Source organism: Maylandia zebra, linkage group LG2 (genome assembly GCF_041146795.1).
Source record: "Maylandia zebra isolate NMK-2024a linkage group LG2, Mzebra_GT3a, whole genome shotgun sequence".
In the NCBI taxonomy this organism is placed as follows: Eukaryota; Metazoa; Chordata; class Actinopteri; order Cichliformes; family Cichlidae; genus Maylandia; species Maylandia zebra.
In genome coordinates this window covers 28,140,000-28,151,717 of record NC_135168.1, presented here as the reverse complement: position 1 = coordinate 28,151,717, position 11,718 = coordinate 28,140,000, and the positions used below count along the sequence as shown (strand labels likewise).

The window sequence follows — 11,718 nt, the reverse complement described above, 5'->3', positions numbered from 1 at the left end:
CAATACTCAGAGACATGGCCAAGGTAAGAAAGGCTGAAAGACGACCACCACTGAACAAGACACACAAGCTGAAACGTCAAGACTGGGCCAAGAAATATCTCAAGACTGGTTTTTCTAAGGTTTTATGGACTGATGAAATAAGAGTGAGTCTTGATGGGCCCGTGGCTGGATTGGTAAAGGGCAGAGAGCTCCAGTCCGACTCAGACACCAGCGAGGTGGAGGTGGAGTACTGGTTTGGGCTGGTATCGTAACACCAGACTGTATTGGTTTCAGTATGAAAGCAGAGCCAAAGCACTGAAAGCTGCGGAGTTTAAACCGACTGGAGCTGTCAGGAATACTGGTGTGTCTGGCAGAAACACTCCATATATGCCATAAATGCAGTTCTTGATAGGTCAAAAAGGTTGTTTGGTTAATGTGCACAAAGAAGGTAACGAAGCACAAAATGAAACTTTAAGTTGGCAGAGGCCTCAAAAAATCCCTTCTTCCAATCATTTGTTGTCCTTTTACTAAGCATAAAAACAACATAAGTACATGTGTGCAACACTAGCAGAAAATACACATTTGGAAACATTAAAAACACAAAGTTCACTGCCTGGAAATATCGTTTTCTTCTGCCCAGTTCCTGTTCTTAAAGACAAATGGATAGTAGCATGTACACAAAGGCACAATATTCAAATGAATAGAAACCCGTCTGTTTTTTTCATGTTCAGTCCCACACTTGATGTGCGTCAGCTGATGCTTTGTCTGTTTGCAATAAATCTGTTAAACGCCGCTGCTGATATGAACACAAAGAAGCAGCAGATATTTTTTTTTTAAAAAGGCATTTGGCTCTACAGTGACAACAAAAGAAATTATGCACTTAATATAATAACAAGGACATTCTGCAATTAGGAGTCAGGCTTGTGCCTTTGTCCTTTCTTGTTTTGATTCGTTTTGGGGTTTTACAAAAGTTAACATTTTTAAAAAGTTGCTGTTCCAGAACAGTTGTTTTGACTGTACAGTATGTGGAACAGGAAATAGACACAGACTGTTGGATGCCAGCTTCTTCATTTTACTACATACATTTACTGCAGTGGAATACAGAGCTGCTGAGACGTGTTTTCTGGAGTCGATCACGATTCTCTGTCTTCACTCTCCAGACTTTGTGGGGACAGTTTGGGAATGGCCTCTTCCTGATCCTGAGGTAACTGTTGCTGTGATTGGTGCTATATAGAGAAATAGTAATTGATTTATATGTTTTATATATCTAAATATTAGCCTGTAGACTGTTCAGTCAGGATTAATGCAAACATGTTTAGAATACTCCTCTCCTAAACTTCTCCCGAACAAATCCAGGCGTAGTCAGGAAGCACTCAATGTGTATAGTTTATTCTGCCGGCCTCCCAGGTTCACAAAAGATTATTTACAAAGAAAATAAACAACTAACTTAATTCAAAACAAAACAAAAAAATCTATATACAAAACACAAGCGGCTGAGCCAGTCTGCATGTTACCCTCACTGTAACATCTCACAGAATGCCCAGGTCGGCCCTGACGGCCTCCTTTTATACCCCGTTGTCCCTCCGAACAGGCATAATAGTCATCAGTCATCCCTTTATCATTTCTTTCCCCCAAAACACTCTTTTTTCCTCAGCATATTTCCAGCTGTATTCCTACAATACCTTGCCTTGGAAAAAGTAAGTAATCAAACAGACATCATGAGAGGAAATATCTGTATTAGAGCTTTGAAAAACTAACCAAAAAAAACACACACATGCTGCATTGATCCCAGTTTCATTCTGGGATTGTCCACATTGTCCACACATTCTCAACAAATTACCACAGACATACAGTCAGTTAGCAATCTGCTAACATGTTACTTAAACACCAACTCAGTCAGTAATTTTTAGTCATTACAGGCATCACCTCTCTGTTTTAATTGCTATTGTTAATGTGTTCATGATGGCAACACTCACTCAACCACGTACAAACATACGTACTGTAAGGAGAGGATCTTGGAAGGGTGATTAACTTTAAAAAGTGACATCGTAGTTCAAAAGATGTTATTTTCAGGAAGACACAGGTCTTTTGTGATTGGTTAGAGGAAATCAAATCTCCTGGAAATGCGTTGTGAATACACGAAGACGATGAAGACGATTTTATTAAATAGATCGAGTTCACCATTCTGCTCTGCTTCTGCTTTTGACATGAAGCCAGGCAGAAGGAAATGATTTGTGCAGGTATGCAGCAACACTTACAACTGATATTGACTTAGATGATGAATAGAGTCAGGCTAAATGAAATGAAATAAAACAGCATTTTTTCTGCTGCTTGCTGTAATGTTTTCTGTGTTATTTTACAGTATTTAGTCACACAAACGTCTTTGGTTTTTACCACTGAGCTTCAGTACACTTAATGAGATTACTTCTGCCTCTGGAATGAGTTTGCCCCCCAGAAATGTTTGTACAATTCGCTCTCGTATCTGCATTTACCCCAATGAGTTCAACCACGACACGAGTTTCAATGGGGCGTGAGCTGCAGCCACCCAAGTAGAAGCAGAGATGTGTTCAGTTCAATAAACTATTCCAACACAGCAGGCACGGAAACAGGCGTGGGATCCTTCCTAATGCTTTCACCTAGAAGAAAATGTGTGTCCTGATCTGTAGCTTTCAGTGGAAATCGTCCGAGCAGAATTGCTCTGTAGCGGATGTGAGTGGTGAACTGGTAGCTCAAAGTGCCGAAGGGCCCGGCTTATAGGTTTCTCGCCATCGTTTCATTGCCAAGTGAGTGCTGCAAAGAGAAGGCTGAGAGGTGAAAGCCCCTTTCTGGCAGCTGCTGCAGTAATATGACATAAGAAGCTGGAGTGAAAAATTACTGAAGCACAAACATCAAAGGAGGTTTTCTTAAATTCTGTCAGCCCAGGACACCAATAGATGGATATAGCATTACCCAAGAACTGAGTTAGAAGTGTGTACTATCTGCAGCAGGAACCTGCAGAGCATGATCATGTGCTCATCTTGGAGGAAGCATCCACATCCTCATCACGTCCTAAAGTAACGTGAACAACAGACCAGCTATGATGACAGCTAACCCATTTCCAAGGGGAACATCTTACTTTTGACCGGGTGGCTCCCTCACTTCCATAAACATGGTGACACAACAGCTGGCACATCCTTTCTTCTGATGCAACTGGATGACATCAAAACTTGGGGGATGAGGTGAATGCCGCAGTTTAGAAGCCAAACAAATCGGTCATTTCAATGTAATCTCACACAGTCTGCTGTGAAAAACATATAACTGTTCCCCAAACCTAAAAACACAACTGTCAATGGTTTAAAACAACTGAAGCACCTATTGACTGTTGGGAAGAACCACGATGAAAACAAAGGTTTTGTTATCCAACGCCGAATATGTATGTTTTACTGACTTATTTCTGCTGTTCTGTAACCATCATTTTAGCAGAGACATCGAGACAGATCAACGTTTTACTTTTATTAAAGTTACATGACTTCTTTCTTCACATGAGCAATCTCAGTTTTTCTAGCTTAAGCCCTGTTCCAGCAAATAGTCCAGCACTTCCTCAATAATTTTAACAAAAAAAAAAAACCAAACCAAGCTTTTATACGATAGTTAACTTCTGTGAAAAAGTAAGAGGCTTCACTGTATTTTTAAACAGCAGAACACAGGAATCATTCCTGCTTGCAGTAAATGTGCATGATGTAAATCAACTGTCAGGTGAAAGAGTTTGTCGGAGTCATTGGTTTTAGTCAGTGCACAAGTAGAATATTTGTCTTTTATCACATGGCAGAGTGGTTTAAAATATCTATTAGAATATGCTAACATAAAAGCCTTAAACCTAAGAAAGAAGAAAGCAATGAATTGCAAAGTCCAGATTGAAAAACAAAATCAGAATTGGAATTATCCTGTCATTGACATAAGGAAGGGGTAAGGAAAAACAACAAACTTTTATTTGGCTGAAGGCAGAAGTCCAAGAAAAAAACAAAGTGCAGTCCACACTGAAGAAAAAAGATCACAACACAAACTAATTAAAACAATAAAAGAAGTAACATGACAGCTGGGATAGGCTCCAGCGCCCCCCGCGACCCTGAAAAAGGATAAGCGGAAGCGAATGGATGGATGGATGGATGGATGGATGGATGGAAAAGAAGTAACACTAAGAGCACAACACAAACGAAACATGAGACACTAACCGAATAACATAAAACAGGCAATAACTCAGCCATGGAGAACTCAGGACAGAAGACTGCAGAGAGCAAAATGAGCGTAATAGTCATAGTGAGTCACAGAAACCAACAATAAGAAAACTTTGCCTAGAATCAAAATCAAAGCTAAAGTCTAGAATAATGAAAATCCAAAACCTACCAAAGAATCAAACAAAGAAAAACACGGATTGTGACATGTCCGAGGTTTGATAGCAGCGCCAGACCTCAGTGGATGTTTTGTCCAGTCAGTCATTGAGTTATTGAGTTATTTGGTTTAAAACTGAAGAACCTCCAAGAACGTGATTGTTCACATGCTGCTGTGAGATGGTGGGGGTGAACCAAAGTTTAGTTGGTTGTCAGAATGAGAACGGTTGTTTTACTTTTCAGCTACATTCAGACAGACATACACCTCTACATTTTTAGCAAAGGCTTTTTTATCCTTTCAGTTTTTAATTGAATGTAAGTATTGTTCAGATGCTTTTGATTAACCTTTAATAATGTGATAAATTATAATGAGTTTTATATTTAATTAGTTTTATGAGGTTTCTTTTGCAAAAAAGTTCCAAAACAAAAGATGAACTTTGGTGCAGATAAGAAAACAATACACAAAAGACTTTCTTGACTTAAAGCTTCAGTGATTCTCATTATTTGACATACAAAAATGAATCAATTCAAGAACCTTACACAAAACACTGTTAAGGAGTCAAGAAATCAAATAAATAAATGAAACCTACTCAAAGCAGAGTCTTTAAATTCGTTAGTTGGCCAGAGACAGGATTCTAGGTTAATGCTATTCTTCTGTGTCTGCTAAATGTGGACATTGGAATAAGATCATCTTTATATGTACAGCATTAATAGCTTTTAAAGCTCAGCCGTTCATAAATTATTCTACCAAATGATAAAGACTATAAAACTTAAGAGAATAGATGAATGAAGAGAGCACAGTGAATCAGAGTCAAATCCCTCGTTAGCACAAACCTGGTCAAATAAAGATAATTCTGCTTCTGATTGTCAAAACAAAAATGTACCAACCAATGTTGTTAGCTGGATACGTGTTGGTTTGAAGGAATAATAATGTGATTATCTCTCAGACATCAAAGCCATCACCCTAACCCTAATCCCAGCTTTACTTTGGGAGAACCGTACATGCAAATGGAATCTCAAATATCTGTTGAGACAGACATCACACATTCAAAAGCAAAATGATTCTTTTGTATGTATCGTGTTTGTCACATCATAATATATCTACAAAGATTCAGTGGCATCTATATAAGATGTGTCCAAAACAAAGACAACATGTTATTTTGTTGGCTTCAGTGTCTGTTTGTGGTGCAGGGTGTACATGCATCAATAAAATCCATGTAACAGCACTGTTAGCATAAATCGTTTGAAACGAAGAATTGGTGAGGCTGTCTTGCTGCTAGCTCATCTTAAATGCCAGTAATTTAACTGAGTCCTGAGGGCTTTTATTTTTTTAAACATTTATTTTTCGTGTTAAAAAATGATTGTTATAGACGCTAAAACAACATTTTGGATTTTTTTTGGTTACAAGCCCAACACACACCCGGCATTGCACTTGCTTAAAATGCAAAGGTCCACTTCATGAGCATATGGAGTAAAGCCTGTGTGCACGGGTGGGCTGATCACAGTCTATAACTCTTTTTAACCACCTGAAGAAAAAAAAAAACATAATCGAATCCAGTCAGTAAAAGCAGCACAAGTCTGAGGCCAACATGAACTCCCTCTGTGCTCTATGGATCCACAGTAAACAAATCAAGTCTCTGTCCCCATCAACAGGCAAGAGTGAGGTTTGCAAAACACTGAATGACTGTAAGGTCGTCAAATAGGGAGAAAACACTGTTAAACCTGCTCTTACATTAAGTACATCTCTGTCAAAAATATTTAAAAAAAGATAAGAATAAATATATAAATAACCCATGTGTCATAAAATGCACCACAACATTCAAACTAAAATAAATACAGCTGAAAACAGGTAATTAATACAATGTTCCATAAGTTGATCACATGTGAAATGTAACTTTAACTCATCTAATGTTTTTTGTGAAGCTATTATTAGGCTATTAGGCTAGCGCCTGTGCAGTTATTTGCTGGCTTACACAGTCTCACTTAAAGCTTGTTAATGTTACTCGCAATGTGTTGATCGCAATATGAAATAAAAGCATGTTATGTTTGAATGAGTGATGTGATAATGGCAATAAAAGTGTCTAACTTTCTTTTATTTGGAAGATCCTTTTTCACCATGATGTTCTTCTTCTATCCTTCCAACACACAGTGTTGGGGAGTAACGGAATACATGTACCGCCGTTACGTATTTAAAATACAAAATATGAGTAACTGTATTCCGTTACAGTTACCGTTTAAAAAGGTGGTATTCAGAATACAGTTACTTTGTTGAAATAAATGGATTACACTGCGGTACTTTCCCGTTTCATTTTGTCATGGGTCAGGACTGTTTGGGTTTTGTTTGACAGCTACGGTCTGTTGTTCCAGGCGGCAGCGTTACGGTTTCCATGGTTACAGGGCAACGCTCTCTCTCTCTCTCTCTCTCTGCGACTGTGTGTTTCCTGGGTGAGAGAGCGCCTTTTCGTTGTTGTTGTTGTGCTAAGCTAACAGGCATAATGCTACAAGCATAGCTCTAAAGAATGTAGCATCATGGGCAGTGTAGTCCGTGTTGCAGGGAGAATGGACTGCCATACACGTTGTGGGTCTGTGAGCGCGAGGAGGGAGAAAAAGGGTGGAAAGGTAGGAGTTGTCATCGAGCAAAAACGGGAGCTGGAAGCATGTAAATATAATAATAACCACTTCAGCCAAGAAGAGTGCCTGACGAGCCCAGTTGTAAGTAAGCTATTAAGACTCGACTGTACACCGTGTTCGTGTTTTCCTCCGAAAACAATAAGTTCCGTTGGAGCAGCCTTTCAACGCCTCTCTCTGTCTCTCGCAAGAAAAATTGACCCACACAACAAAGTAAAGCTATTTTTCGGCTATGAGCCGACAAGGACCCCGCCGTATTAGTCAGAGGTCCCTTTACTACAGTTCGGAGTCGCGGACCTTCAGTAATAGTAATAAATCACACAGCAATAGTACATTCACGTTGTTGTAAAAAGCATGATTGTCAGGCGTTGTGGGGAGGCGAGGAAGAAGGAACCCAAACACAGGACTCGCAGGTACAGAAATGACGGGGATTTATTGGAGCGGGTGAATGAACAAAGCAGGAACAAAGGACTGGCTGACTGAAAGACTGGATGAATGGCTGGCTGACTAACTAACTGAACATACATACGGGGAGACAACAGGAACATCACATGTACATCAATGACACGACAGAGAACTGGTGAAACAGAGGAACTTAAATACACAGGTTGAATGATGACAATGATTGGAAACAGGTGAGTACAGGGCTGAACATAATCTGACTAATGACACGGGAGACAAGCTGACACGGGAAAAAACAGGAAGTGAGAACATTAATGTGGCGAACTAAACTGAACATGAACAAACTGAAATCACTGGGTCAACGACCCAGGAACCCTGACAATGATAATATATTAAGTAATCCAAAGTATTCAGAATACGTTACTGTCATTGAGTAACGTAACGGAATACGTTACAGAATACATTTTGGGGCATGTATTCTGTATTCTGTAATAGAATACATTTTAAAAGTAACCTTCCCAACACTGCCAACACACCATATTTTTTGTACTACTTTCTCTTTTCAAAATAAAAGCATTGCATTTCACAAAAAAATATGACAATTTAAAAAAGGAACTACAAAACATTCATGATGGCTTAGTGGATGTGGTGGGCTACACTATTTACACCGCAAAAAGTAAAATCATTACAAAATTCCAATGTTAAAAGTGTATTTTCTGCTAACTAAGGCTACGTTCACACTGCAGGCGAAAGCGCATCAAATCCGATATCCGATCATGCTATGACAGTGTGAACGGCGCAAATCCGATATTTTCAAATCCGATCTGGGTCACTTTCGTATGTGGTACTGAATCCGATACATATCCGATGTTTTAGAAAGCGACTGCTGTTTGAACGGTCAAGTCGCATTAAATCCGCCTTTTACGTCACCGACACAAGACTGAAGCCAATTATCAGCGCCAGAGAAGAGCGCGAACGCTTCCTGGCCATCCAGTGTAGATGTTAGTGAAACTGTTGGGAAGACAACGTGAACATTTTATTTGTACTGTATAATCTGCAGATTCTGACAGAAATCTGCAACTATCCTTTGAAGCACCGCTCCTCTCTAAAACAGCAATAAGGATCATTATTAGGTTATTTACATTATTATGTAAATAACAAAATAACTTAAAGCAAAAATTGGGAAACGTGAAATCCGAAGTCTTTATATTAAGGGCCATCAATCAAACAATACTGTTGTTCTGGGTCTAAACAGAGTTCGTTGTGTGTGACATCTTCTTTTGCGCATGCGGGCCGCTTTGAGCGTTCACACTAGAGCGCGTTTGCTGTCGCATTTTATTTGTAGTGTGAACGAGCAGACAAAAAAATCTGATTTGATCAAAAAATCGGAATTGAGCATTAAGACCTGCAGTGTGAACGTAGCCTAAACCTCCTGTTTGTTTTGATGCCTGTGCTTTTATTTTGGAATGGTGTTTGCTCTATTGCAGAGCTTTGAAGGAAGAATAGACATCACTTGTCATTTTTGGATTTTTTTTTTCATTAGCTCTGTGTTATCCTGCCACAAACTGGCAATCTATCAGGGTACCTGCCTCTTACCCTGTTGTAGCTGAGTTAGGCACCACCACCCAAGACCTGGAATTGCACAAGATGGATGTATATTTGGTATAGTTATTTACTTCCTGATTCTTCTTTTCCAAACTTCATGATAGTCTGGCAGAAGTGATTGGGAGTGTCTGCAGAACTAAAGAAACAGGACAGATGCAGCAGTCTCACAGAGAAGTGATGGATGAGGCAAAAGTGTGACTTAGAAGGAAAAAAAAGCAAGAATTAGTGCCACTCTGTGCAGACAGAAAATAAATCAGCTTCAGCAGCTGCATAAAATATGATTTCTAAACTTGATTATGCATGCTGACAAAGCGTGTGTTCTGCAGTAAGTAGGCTCTTGAGATCTGCACAGTGAGGCTGGAAACAAATAAAGTTAATAAGGTAAATATGTTAATATTGCAGGGAGGTTCAACAGTAGAGGTCACAGAAGTGGAAAAACAATGGATGAGTTCTGAAGGCTGTGGAACTGTTGCTGGTGTAGATACAAAGTTACAACCCATAGCTTTTTAAAATTACCTTCAATCAATCATAGCAGCAGGCAATCGCACCAACACAAAGGACCTGAGTTCACTGTGAATACTGTTACTATGTGGAAAACGAATGAACTCGTAACGCTCTCCAGTGTATGTGATGCTACACTTTGCATTTCACAGGGGAAAGAAGAGCTGTAGTGTGGGCCACGCAGAGACAGAAAACAAACAGCGATTGGCAATGTGAAGACATGGCTGGAGTGTGTCTTCCTCCAACAAACACATGACTGGGCCTGATACGACTCAGTGTATTCAGCACTGTGAACAATGGAAGGACAAAGTATTTATGATGTCCAAAAAGAAGTCAACCCTAACCCAGAGGAATTCCATGTAAACAGAATGATATTAACCAAACCCTAATACCCGCACTGTTTGGTAGATGACAGGATGTTGATCCAGTGGCACCAGTCTTCATGTAACCCGTTCATGCGTTACGCCTGTTGTTCTGCGTTGTGTTCTGGCGTGAAAGTAAGAGGCAGGAGACAGTACTGGTCTTTGGCTCTTTACTGTACATCTGCAACACAGAAATATGTGTTCGATCTGTGTGTGTCACGCGACTGCCAGTACACCTCTCCTCCGGCCATGCTGAAAGGAGCTGCGCCTGCAGCTTCATTAATACTACATTAATATAACGAATCAAATACAACAAATTGTTTTAAAACATTAACTTAAGCTCTCAAAAACAAAAAGCACAAAATAAATAATATGTCACTGAAAAAACATCAAAACAACTTATAAGAACAATAAATGAAAGACTGCATCTCCAAAACATAAGAACATCTCCATACCTGCAACACAGAAATATGTGTTCGATCTGTGTGTGTCACGCCTGCCACGACTGCCAGTACACCTCTCCTGACGAAGAAAAAAAAGAGTGCATGCTGTTAAAAAAAAGAGAGACTGCCGCGAGTACGCTCTCAAGCCGCTAGCGATCAAGCTAACTTAGCATGCTAGCATTTTAGCTGCGTTCTCGACTAAAACTCATTATAAGTGTATATTAGTGAACTCCGCCCTCCACAAAACTTATCTCGAATGAGTCTCTTAATGACAAACAAAAACGCGGCGGTTCGGCTGTATTCACACTGCAGCTTGGGATCCGAACAAACTTTAATTAGCTGAGAGCAACGTGGCAGTGACTTACCTCCGGCCATGCTGAAAGGAGCTGTGACCGGGGCACACATGCACGCGCCTACGTCACCACGCAGCGCACACATGCACATGAACGCACACAGACTCAGATCACACAGGTAGGAGAGTGAGATGCAAAAATGACATATTTAATCCAAAAAAAGAAAGTGTTTTGGGTGAAATTCACAAGTATTTAACACATATGTTACATTCACAGAGAGCTGAACCTGGTTCCAGTGTTTTGCTGTTGCTTCCATTTTTAATTAGAAGTTTTGATTAATTTGCAAATGTATTTAGTATTGTTTTCATTTGAATCACAATTGTTTTGATGACAGGTGTTATACAGGCCAACAGAATCTTGGTGTGTGATCTTAAACTCCCTCAGAGCGCTCCAACCACTGACCAAAGAGTCAATAAATCAGATGGTAACTGTAATAAATCACATGACTAACAGGAAGACTGAGCCCCACCATCAATACACATCTGTTTTATTAGTGAAACAGTCTGACTCCTGTGTGCAATCACCTTTACTTTCTTCATGACGGTCTTTCAGCCTGCACTCTCTGGACTAATGAACCCCAGGAAACTGTACCTGTTTCTGTCACATTTCCCATATCAACACTTGTTGTCAGCAGAAGTTTTTCTTTCATTCTGGGTTAAAAATATAAATGACTTTTTCCTCACTGTGATTTTTGTTGTTTCTGTGGAGGTTTTCATTGTTAGCAGTGATTCAGCTTTACGCTTTACAGTTCTGTTTCACAAAACTATCCATATTTTGTTTAGCACACATACCTGCTGTAAATACAAAACCATTGAATAAAATTAAGTGAAGGCATTTAGTTTGAGCTGGACGTCTACAGTAGATCATGCACGGTACACCTCATGGCCACATTATCTACCGAATACATCGTTCCAATTTAGGTATTTAAATAACAACAAGTATTTTCCAAAAGATCAAGGTTTACATCAGATTCCTGTTTTCAACAAAAGCCAGTCTAACAGAGTGTATGGACAAATACTGTGCCCAACGATCTGGGTCACATAGCACACCATCAGGAGCTGCTACCATGGAAACTCCT

General features: G+C 39.7%; 1 long non-coding RNA gene across 2 annotated transcripts; it reads right to left on the bottom strand.

Moving 5' to 3' along the window:
- Nucleotides 1-7,388: 7,388 nt before the first annotated feature.
- LOC143421440 (uncharacterized) lies at nt 7,389-11,102 on the bottom strand. 2 transcript variants are annotated; one of them, XR_013101086.1, is made up of 3 exons: nt 10,653-11,102; nt 10,300-10,366; nt 7,389-10,025 (listed from the first exon to the last, which is right to left on the bottom strand). It is a non-coding gene; the product is annotated as an uncharacterized LOC143421440 (long non-coding RNA). The 2 variants fall into 2 exon arrangements; XR_013101085.1 differs by lacking the exon at nt 10,300-10,366 and having other exon boundaries at nt 7,389-10,085.
- Nucleotides 11,103-11,718: the final 616 nt, after the last annotated feature.